We start from the raw sequence: 9,920 nt of genomic DNA on the forward strand, positions 1-9,920 counted from the left end.
AAAATAAAGCTAGATACTCATCATTAACAAAATAAATAGAATAGTAAATATCATCCTGACTCCACCAGTTCATTCATTCAATCGTATTTATTGAGCACTTACTGTGTGCAGAGCACTACTCTCTCAGGCTCTTAGTACACTCTGAGTGATCAGAATTCTATAATTCTATTTATATTGGTGCTATTGATGCCTGTTTACTTGTTTTGATGTCTGTCTCCCCCATTCTAGACTGTGAGCCCATTGTTGGGTAAGGGTTGTGTCTATTTCCTGCTGAATTGTACTTTCCAAGCACTCAGTACTGTGCTCTGCACAGAGTAAGAGCTCAATAAATACAATTGAATGAATGAAAGTGCTCAAAAAGCACCACTGATTGGTTGATCGACTTGCGAAAGTTGCCATCAGAATGGAAAGACCCAGAGAATCACAGAATCATGAGAGGAGGACAACTATCCTCTCTGTCTTATTCAATCAATCACATTTAATGAGGGATCACTATGTGTAGAGAATTGTGCTAAGCACTTGAAAGAGTACACTACCACAGAATTAGCAGACACATTCCCTGCCCATTACAAGCTTACATTCTAGAGGGGGAGACAGACATTAACAGGAATAAATAAGTGATTTATCATATATAATTTTAAGATATGTTCCTAACTGCTGCGGTGTTGGGGAGAATATCAAGCGTACAAACGTTGAAGTGCACAGAAGATACAGAAGGCAGAGCAACCTGAGGAAAAGAGGGCGTGATCAGGGAAGGCTTCTTTGAGAAGATGCGACCTTAGAAATGTTTTGAAAGTGGAGACAGTGATGGTCTGAAGAGGGGGAGGGAGTTTCAGGCTGGAAGAGGATGTCAGTGAGGAGGCAGATCCTATCAATCTTCACCAAATCCTGTTGGTTCTATATTCACAACATGGCTAAAATCCTCCCTCTCCTCTCCAGCCAAACTGCACCTATGCTAATTTAAGCATTTCTCATATCATACTTTAGAAGCAGCGTTGCTCAGTGGCAAGAGCCTGGGCTTGGGTTCTAATCCTGGCTCTGCCACTTGTCAGCTGTGTGACTTTGGGCAAGTCAATTCACTTCTCTGGGTCTCCGTTACCTCATCTGTAAAATGGGGATTAAGATTGTGAGCCCCACGTGAGATGACCTGATCACCTTGTATCCCCCCAGCGCTTAGAGCAGTGCTTAGCACATAGTACGTGCTTAACAAATACCATCATTATAAGCGTTTAGTACAGAAAAAACTCAATAAATATGATTGAATGAATGATGCACCAGCCTCCTCACTGACCTCCCTGCCTCCTGTTTCTCTCACTCCAGTCCATACTTCACTCTGCTTCTCGGTTTATTTTTCTAAAAACCATTCAGTTCATGTCTCCCCACTCATCAAGAATCTCAAGTGTTGCCCACCCAACTCCTCATCAACCAGAAACTCCTCACTATTGACTTTAAAGCACTCAATCTGCGCACTCCTCCAACTGACCTTGCTGATTTCCTATTACAACCCAGCCCACACACAGTGCTCCTCTAATGCGAACCTAATCATTGAGGTGCCTTAATCTCATCTCCCTCGCTACAGACCTTTTGCCCAAATAATCATAATAATTAATAATAATCATGGTACTTGTTAACTGTTTACTATGTGGCAACCACTGTTCTAAGCGCTGGGGTAGATACAAGGTAATCAGGTTGTCCCATGAGGGGCTTACAGTCTTAATCCTCATTTTACAGAAAAGGTAACTGAAGGCACAGAGAAGTTAAGTGACTTTCCCAAAGTCACACAGCCAGGTGCAGCGTGGCTCAGTGGAAAGTGCGCGGGCTTTGGAGTCAGAGGTCATGGGTTCAAATCCCGACTCCACCAATTGTCAGCTGGGTGACTTTGGGCAAGTCACTTAACTTCTCTGGGCCTCAGTTACCTTCTCTGTAAAATGGGGATGAAGACTGTGAGCCCCACGTGGGACAATCTGATCACTTTGTAACCTCCCCAGTGCTTAGAACAGTGCTTTGCACATAGTAAGTTCTTAATAAATGCCATCATCATTATTATTAAACCCCATTTTACAGAAGAGGTAACTGAAGGCACAGAGAAGTTATGTGGCTTGCCCCAGGTCACACAGCAGACATGGCGGAGCTGGGATTAGAACCTGCATCCTCTGACTCCCAAGCTTCTCCCCCTCCAGCCTTGAACTACTTCTCCCTTCACATAATAATAATAATAATGATGGCATTTGTTAAGCACCTACTATGTGCAAAGCACTGTTCTAAGCGCTGGGGAGGTTACAAGGTGATCAGGTTGCCCCACAGGGGGCTCACAGTTTTAATCCCTATTTTCCAGATGAGGTAACTGAGGCACAGAGAAGTGAAGTGACTTGCCCAAAGTCACACAGCTGACAATTGGCAGAGCCGGGATTTGAACCCATGACCTCGGATTCCAAAGCCCGTGCTCTTTCCACTGAGCCATGCCACTTCCCCAGACCACCTCTTTCCCCACCTTCAAAGCCTTACTAAAAACACATCTCCTCTAAGAGCCCTTCCCTAGTTTTGCCCATCATCATCATCATCATCATCAATCGTATTTATTGAGTGCTTACTATGTGCAGAGCACTGTACTAAGCGCTTGGGAAGTACAAATTGGCAACATATAGAGACAGTCCCTACCCAACAATGGGCTCACAGTCTAAAAGGGGGAGACAGAGAACAAAACCAAACATACTAACAAAATAAAATAAATAGAATGGATATGTACAAATAAAATAAATTAATAAATAAATAGAGTAAAAAATATGTACAAACATATATACATATATACAGGTGCTGTGGGGAAGGGAAGGAGGTAGGATGGGGGGGATGGAGAGGGGGACGAGGGGGAGAGGAAGGAAGGGGCTCAGTCTGGGAAGGCCTCCTGGAGGAGGTGAGCTCTCAGCAGGGCCTTGAAGGGAGGAAGAGAGCTAGCTTGGCGGATGGGCAGAGGGAGGGCATTCCAGGCCCGGGGGATGACGTGGGCTGGGGGTCGATGGCGGGACAGGCGAGAGCGAGGTACGGTGAGGAGATCAGCGGTGGAGGAGCGGAGGGTGCAGACTGGGCTGTAGAAGGAGAGAAGGGAGGTGAGGTAGGAGGGGGGCAAGGTGATGGACAGCCTTGAAGCCCAGGGTGAGGAGTTTCTGCCTGATGCGCAGATTGATTGGTAGCCACTGGAGATTTTTGAGGAGGGGAGTAATATGCCCAGAGCGTTTCTGGACAAAGATAATCCGGGCAGCAGCATGAAGTATGGATTGAAGTGGGGAGAGACACGAGGATGGGAGATCAGAGAGAAGGCTGATGCAGTAGTCCAGACGGGATAGGATGAGAGCTTGAATGAGCAGGGTAGCGGTTGGGATGGAGAGGAAAGGGCGGATCTTGGCAATGTTGTGGAGCTGAGACTGGCCCATATTTCCCTTATTCCTCCTCCCTTTCATTCATTCATTCAATTGTATTTATTGAGCACTTACTGTGTGCAGAGCACTGTACTAAGCACTTGGGAAGTACAAGTTAGCAACATATGGAGACGGTCCCTACCCAACAATGGGCTCACAGTCTAGAAGGGGGAGACAGACAATAAAACAAAACATGTGGACAGGTGTCAAGTCGTTAGAACAAATAGAATTAAAGCTAAATGCACACCATTAGCAAAATAGATAGAATAGTAAATATGTACAAGTAAAATAGAGTAATGCATCTGTACAAACTTATATACAGGTGCAGTGGGGAGGGGAAGGAGGTAGGGCGGGGGAGATGGGAAGGAGGAGAGAAGGACATCCCTTCTGCATCTCACATGCACTTGGATCTCTACCATTTAAGAACTTTGTATTCACTTCACCCTCCTGTAAATATCTGTAATTTATTTTAATATTTGTCTCCCACTAGACTGTAAACTCTTTGTGGACAGGGAGCATATCTACCAACTCTGCTGTACTGTATTCTCCCAAGCACTTAGTACAGTGCTTTGCACAAGGTTAGCACTCAATAAATATGATTGAATGAATGAATGAATAAATAACATTGATTGATCAATCAATCAATTAATCGTATTTATTGAGCACTTACTTTGTGAGCTCTCCTCCCTCCTCTCAAGTGCTACTCCGGCCACCTGTGCTTCTGACCCCATTCCCTCTCATCTCATGAAATCTCTCGCTCCATCCCTTCTCCCCTCTTTAACTTCCATCTTCAACCACTCACTCTCCACTGATTCCTTCCCCTCTGCCTTCAAACATGCCCATGTCTCTCCCATCCTAAAAAAACACTCTCTTGACCCCACCTCACCTTCTAGTTATCGCCCCATCTCCCTCCTACCATTCCTCTCCAAACTCCTTGAACGAGTTGTCTACACGCGCTGCCTAGAATTCCTCAACAACAACTCTCTCCTCGACCCCCTCCAGTCTGGCTTCCGTCCCCTACATTCCACGGAAACTGCCCTCTCAAAGGTCACCAATGACCTCCTGCTTGCCAAATCCAACGGCTCATACTCTGTCCTAATCCTCCTCCACCTCTCAGCTGCCTTCAACACTGTGGACCACCCCCTTCTCTTCAACACGCTATCTGACCTTGGCTTCACAGACTCCATCCTCTCCTGGTTCTCCTCTTACCTCATTCATTCATTCTCAGTCTCTTTTGCAGGCTCCTCCTCCCCCTCCCATCCTCTTACTGTGGGGGCTCCCCAAGGTTCAGTGCTTGGTCCCCTTCTGTTCTCAATCTACACGCACTCCCTTGGTGACCTCATTCGCTCCCACGGCTTCAACTATCATCTCTATACTGATGACACCCAGATCTCCATCTCTGCCCCTGCTCTCTCCCCCTCTCTCCAGGCTTGCATCTCCTCCTGCCTTCAGGACATCTCCATCTGGATGTCTGCCCGCCACCTAAAGTTCAACATGTCGAAGACTGAACTCCTTGTCTTCCCTCCCAAACCTGGCCCTCTCCCTGACTTTACCATCTCTGTTGACGGCACTACCATCCTTCCCGTCTCACAAGCCCGCAACCTTGATGTGATCCTCGACTCTGCTCTCTCGTTCACCCCTCACATCTAAGCCGTCACCAAAACCTGCCGGTCTCAGCTCCGCAACATTGCCAAGATCCGCCCTTTCCTCTCCATCCATACCGCTACCCTGCTCATTCAAGCTCTCATCCTATCCTGTCTGGACTACTGTATCAGCCTTCTCTCTGATCTCCCATCCTCCTGTCTCTCCCCACTTCAATCCATACTTCACGCCACTGCCCGGATTGTCTTTGTCCAGAAATGCTCTGGGCATGTTACTCCCCTCCTCAAAAATCTCCAGTGGCTACCAATCAACTTGCGCATCAGGCAGAAACTCCTCACTCTCGGCTTCAAGGCTGTCCATCACCTCGCCCCCTCTTACCTCACCTCCCTTCTATCCGTCTCCAGCCCAGCCCGCACCCTCCACTCCTCTGCCGCTAATCTCCTCACCGTGCCTCGTTCTCACCTGTCGTCGACCCCCAGCCCACGTCATCCCCCTGGCCTGGAATGCCCTCCCTCCCCACATCTGCCAAGCTAGCTCTGTTCTTCCCTTCAAGGCCCTACTGAGAGCTCACCTCCTCCAGTAGGCCTTCCCAGACTGAGCCCCTTCCTTCCTCTCCCCCTCGTCCCCCTCTCCATCCCCCCATCTTACCTCCTTCCCTTCCCTGCAGCACCTGTATATATGTATATATGTTTGTACATATTTATTACTCTATTTATTTATTTATTTTACTTGTACATATCTATTCTATTTATTTTATTTTGTTAGTATGTTTGGTTTTGTTCTCTGTCTCCCCGTTTTAGACTGTGAGCCCACTGTTGGGTAGGGACTGTCTCTATATGTTGCCAATTTGTACTTCCCAAGCGCTCAGTACAGTGCTCTGCACACAGTAAGCGCTCAATAAATACGATTGATGATGATGATGATGATGCAGAACACTGTACTAAGCACTTGGGAAGTACAAGTTGGCAACATATAGAGACGGTCCCTACCCAACAATGGGCTCACAGCCTAGAAGGGGGAGACAGACAACAAAACAAAACATGTGGACAGGTGTCAAGTCGTTAGAACAAATAGAATTAAAGCTAAATGCACACCATTAGCAAAATAGATAGAATAGTAAATATGTACAAGTAAAATAGAGTAATGCATCTGTACAAACTTATATACAGGTGCAGTGGGGAGGGGAAGGAGGTAGGGCGGGGGAGATGGGAAGGAGGGGAGAAGGCGATCCCTTCTGCATTTCACATGCACTTGGATCTCTACCATTTAAGAACTTTGTATTCACTTCACCCTCCTGTAAATATCTGTAATTTATTTTAATATTTGTCTCCTACTAGACTGTAAACTCTTCGTGGACAGGGAGCATATCTACCAACTCTGCTGTACTGTACTCTCCCAAGCAGTTAGTACAGTGCTTTGCACAAGGCTAGCACTCAATAAATACGATTGAATGAATGAATGAATAAATAACATTGATTGATCAATCAATCACTCAATCGTATTTATTGAGTGCTTACTGTGTGCAGAACACTGTACTAAGCACTTGGGAAGTACAAGTTGGCAACATATAGAGACGGTCCTTACCCAACAGTGGGCTCACCGCCTAGAAGGGGGAGACAGACAACAAAACAAAACATGTGGACAGGTGTCAAGTCATCAAAATAAATAGAACTAAAGCTTGATGCACATCATTAACGAAATAAATAGAATAGTAAATATGTACAAGTAAAATAAATAGAGTAATAAATCTGTACAAACATATATACAGGTACTGTGGGGAGGGGAAGGAGGTAAGGCAGGGGGGCTGGGGAGGAGGAGAGGAAAAATATGTATATATATGTATATATATGTATATATGTTTGTACATATTTATTACTCTATTTATTTATTTATTTATTTTACTTGTACATATCTATTCTATTTATTTTATTTTGTTAGTATGTTTGGTTTTGTTCTCCGTCTCCCCCTTTTAGACTGTGAGCCCACTGTTGGGTAGGGACTGTTTCTATATGTTGCCAACTTGTACTTCCCAAGCGCTTAGTACAGTGCTCTGTACAAAGTAAGCGCTCAATAAATACGATTGATTAATTGATTGATTGATTGATTGATTGATTGAAAAAGGGGGCTCAGTCTTGAAAGGACCTATATAAATCATCTAGACCAGCTTCACTTCTCCAAGAAGAGGTTTGCACCTAAATGAAAGCAGCTGAACATAGACATTTATATGTCTATATTACTCAAATACATATATAGACATGTACAACATAATATTCGTTGTGTGATTTTGACTGCTCTTTCCAGATGCATCTGCAAAGCAACATTTAATGTTGCACATGTGAAAATTCTGCTTTGGCTGCTGCTATTTCTTACTCCTGGGGCACTTTCAGTTTCTGTCACTTATTACTTAAGAAGTGCTTAGTTAAAAGCATACTTTGAATCAGATCAGTCACAGACATTGTCCTGCACGAAGCTCACGATCTAAGAGGTAATAGTAATAATAACAATAATAATACTGGTATTTGTTAAGCGCTTACTACATGCCAGGCACTGTACAAAGTGCTGGGGTGGATACAAGCAAATTGAATTGGACATAGTCCCTGGCCCACATGGGGCTCATATTCTGTATCCCTATTTTATGGATCAGGTAACTGAGACTCAGAGAAGTGAAGTGACTTGTCCATGATCACAAAGCAGACAATGTAGTGGATAGAGCATAGGCCTGGGAATCAGAAGGTCATGGGTTCTAATCCCCGCTCCACCACTTGTATGCTGTGTGGCCTTGGGCAAATCACTTCACTTCTCTGTGCCTCAGTTCCCTTATCTGTAAAATGTGGATTAAGACTATGAGGGATTAAGACCATGGACCCTATTTGGGACAGGGACTGTGTCCATCCTGATTTGCTTGTATCCCCCCCAGTGCTTAGTAAGTGCTGGCACATAGTAAGTACGGAAGAAATACTATTATTATTATTATCATCATTAAGTGACAGAGGTGGGATTAGAACCCATGACCTTCTGACTTCCAGGCCCATTCTCTCTTAAGGGAAAGCAGGAATCTTAGCCACATTTTATAGATGAGGAAGCTGAGGCACGAAGAGTTTAGGTGACTTTCCTAAGGTCACACGGCAGAAGCGACACTGCATCGTTGTTTCATGATTTTCCCAAAGATACACACTAGACTGGACCATCCACTACTTCTGGCACCCAATCAATCAATCAATCAATCGTATTTATTGAGCACTTACTGTGTGCAGAGCACTGTACTAAGCGCTTGGGAAGTACAAGTTGGAGTCTACACTCAGCAGTTTACACTCTACTTTGTTTAAGGTTGTGTTTCGCTCAATTTTTCCAACATTTCTTCTGTTCTCCTGACATTCCCATTAATTCACTATTTGCCACTACTTCAGTTATGGTATTTCAACTACACCCAGGTCTTCATGTCTAAAGATCTTCTTGGGTCACTTGCTTTATGAAGCATGTAGCAGAGGTGACTCCGGTGAAACTCCTCAAGAATGAAATGGACGTCATTCTTGAGGAGAATGAAACAGAGAAGGTTATTATTTAATTGTGGTCACGCATAAAATCAGTGGTTTAATGTTCAATCTCTCTCTTATAGCTCACCAAGAATTGTATTCTGTGCCACATTTTAATAGGATGGGCAAAGTAGGATATTGCTGTTAAAACATCATATTGTTTGGGATAACTGCCATTCTTGTTTTAAATGCTCCTGTCTCTAGGCAAATTAAAAGTTGTGAAGGGTAAGTCTAACTTTGGACTAAATTATGACCTGCTGGTTCTTTGCTAAAGAGTTTAATAAAACATTAAAAAAATTAAAAATAAATAATCACAAATTTGCAATAACTTAAAAAACAACTTCAAATTTTTGTACCAGCAAAGTTGGATATGGCTTCAGAAGTATTGATTTTTGCAAACAATATTGTTTTTAATAGATAGTAAACAAAGAACACATTTCATCTCCCATGGTTGACAGTAAGTATGTTTTTATCAGTTTCCACTTAGAAGATCCTTGTTCCCTTCTGAACATAGGCATAGACAAAGTTAATAATGATACTAGCACTCCATAGCTTTGTAATCTCTTTGTTTCGAAAGAGTATGATCTAAAATACATAATTGTGTTAGAATCTCAGCATCATTACTTTTCTGTAGCAATACTTTCATAGAGATGAAAAAGCAAAACCCTATATATAAAGTCTTAATAAAAGCCAATAAAAATTTAAATCTCAGGACAATGAAATGACCCAGGTTTCTGTTTTTAATTCAGAACCAAATGTGCTTAGTTCCGTATAGTATTTGCAATATGGGGTATTTCACAATCCATGCAAGTAAGTCAGTCAGTCGTATTTACTGAGCAGTTACTGTATGCAGAACGTTGTACTAAGTACTGCTTGGGAGAATACAATATGACAATAAGCAGAAACATTTCTTGCCCACAAGGATTTAATGGGGGAGACAGGCATTAATATAAATAAATAAATGATAGCTATGTACATAAGTGCTGAAGGGCTGGGAGGGGGGATGAATAAAGGGAGCACATCAGGGCATTGCAGAAGGGAGTTGAAGGAAAGGAAAAGAGGGCTTAGTCACAGAAGCCCTCTTAGAGGAGATGTGCTTCCAGTAAGGCTTTGAAGGTGAGAAGAGTAATTGTGTGTCAGATGTGATGAGGGGAGGACATTTCAGGCTACAGACAGGATGCAGGTGAGGGGTCAGCAGCAAAATAGAACAAGATCAAGGTACAGTGAGTAGTTTGGCATTAGAGAAGTGAAGTTTGCAGTCTGGGTTGTAGTAGGAGAGTAGCTAGGTGAGGTTGGAGAGGGCAAGAGGATTGAATGCTTTAAAGCCTATAGTGAGGAGTTTCTGTTTGATGCAGAGGTGGATGGATGACCA

The sequence above is a fragment of the Tachyglossus aculeatus genome, chromosome 1 (assembly GCF_015852505.1).
Source record: "Tachyglossus aculeatus isolate mTacAcu1 chromosome 1, mTacAcu1.pri, whole genome shotgun sequence".
Lineage (NCBI taxonomy): Eukaryota > Metazoa > Chordata > Mammalia > Monotremata > Tachyglossidae > Tachyglossus > Tachyglossus aculeatus.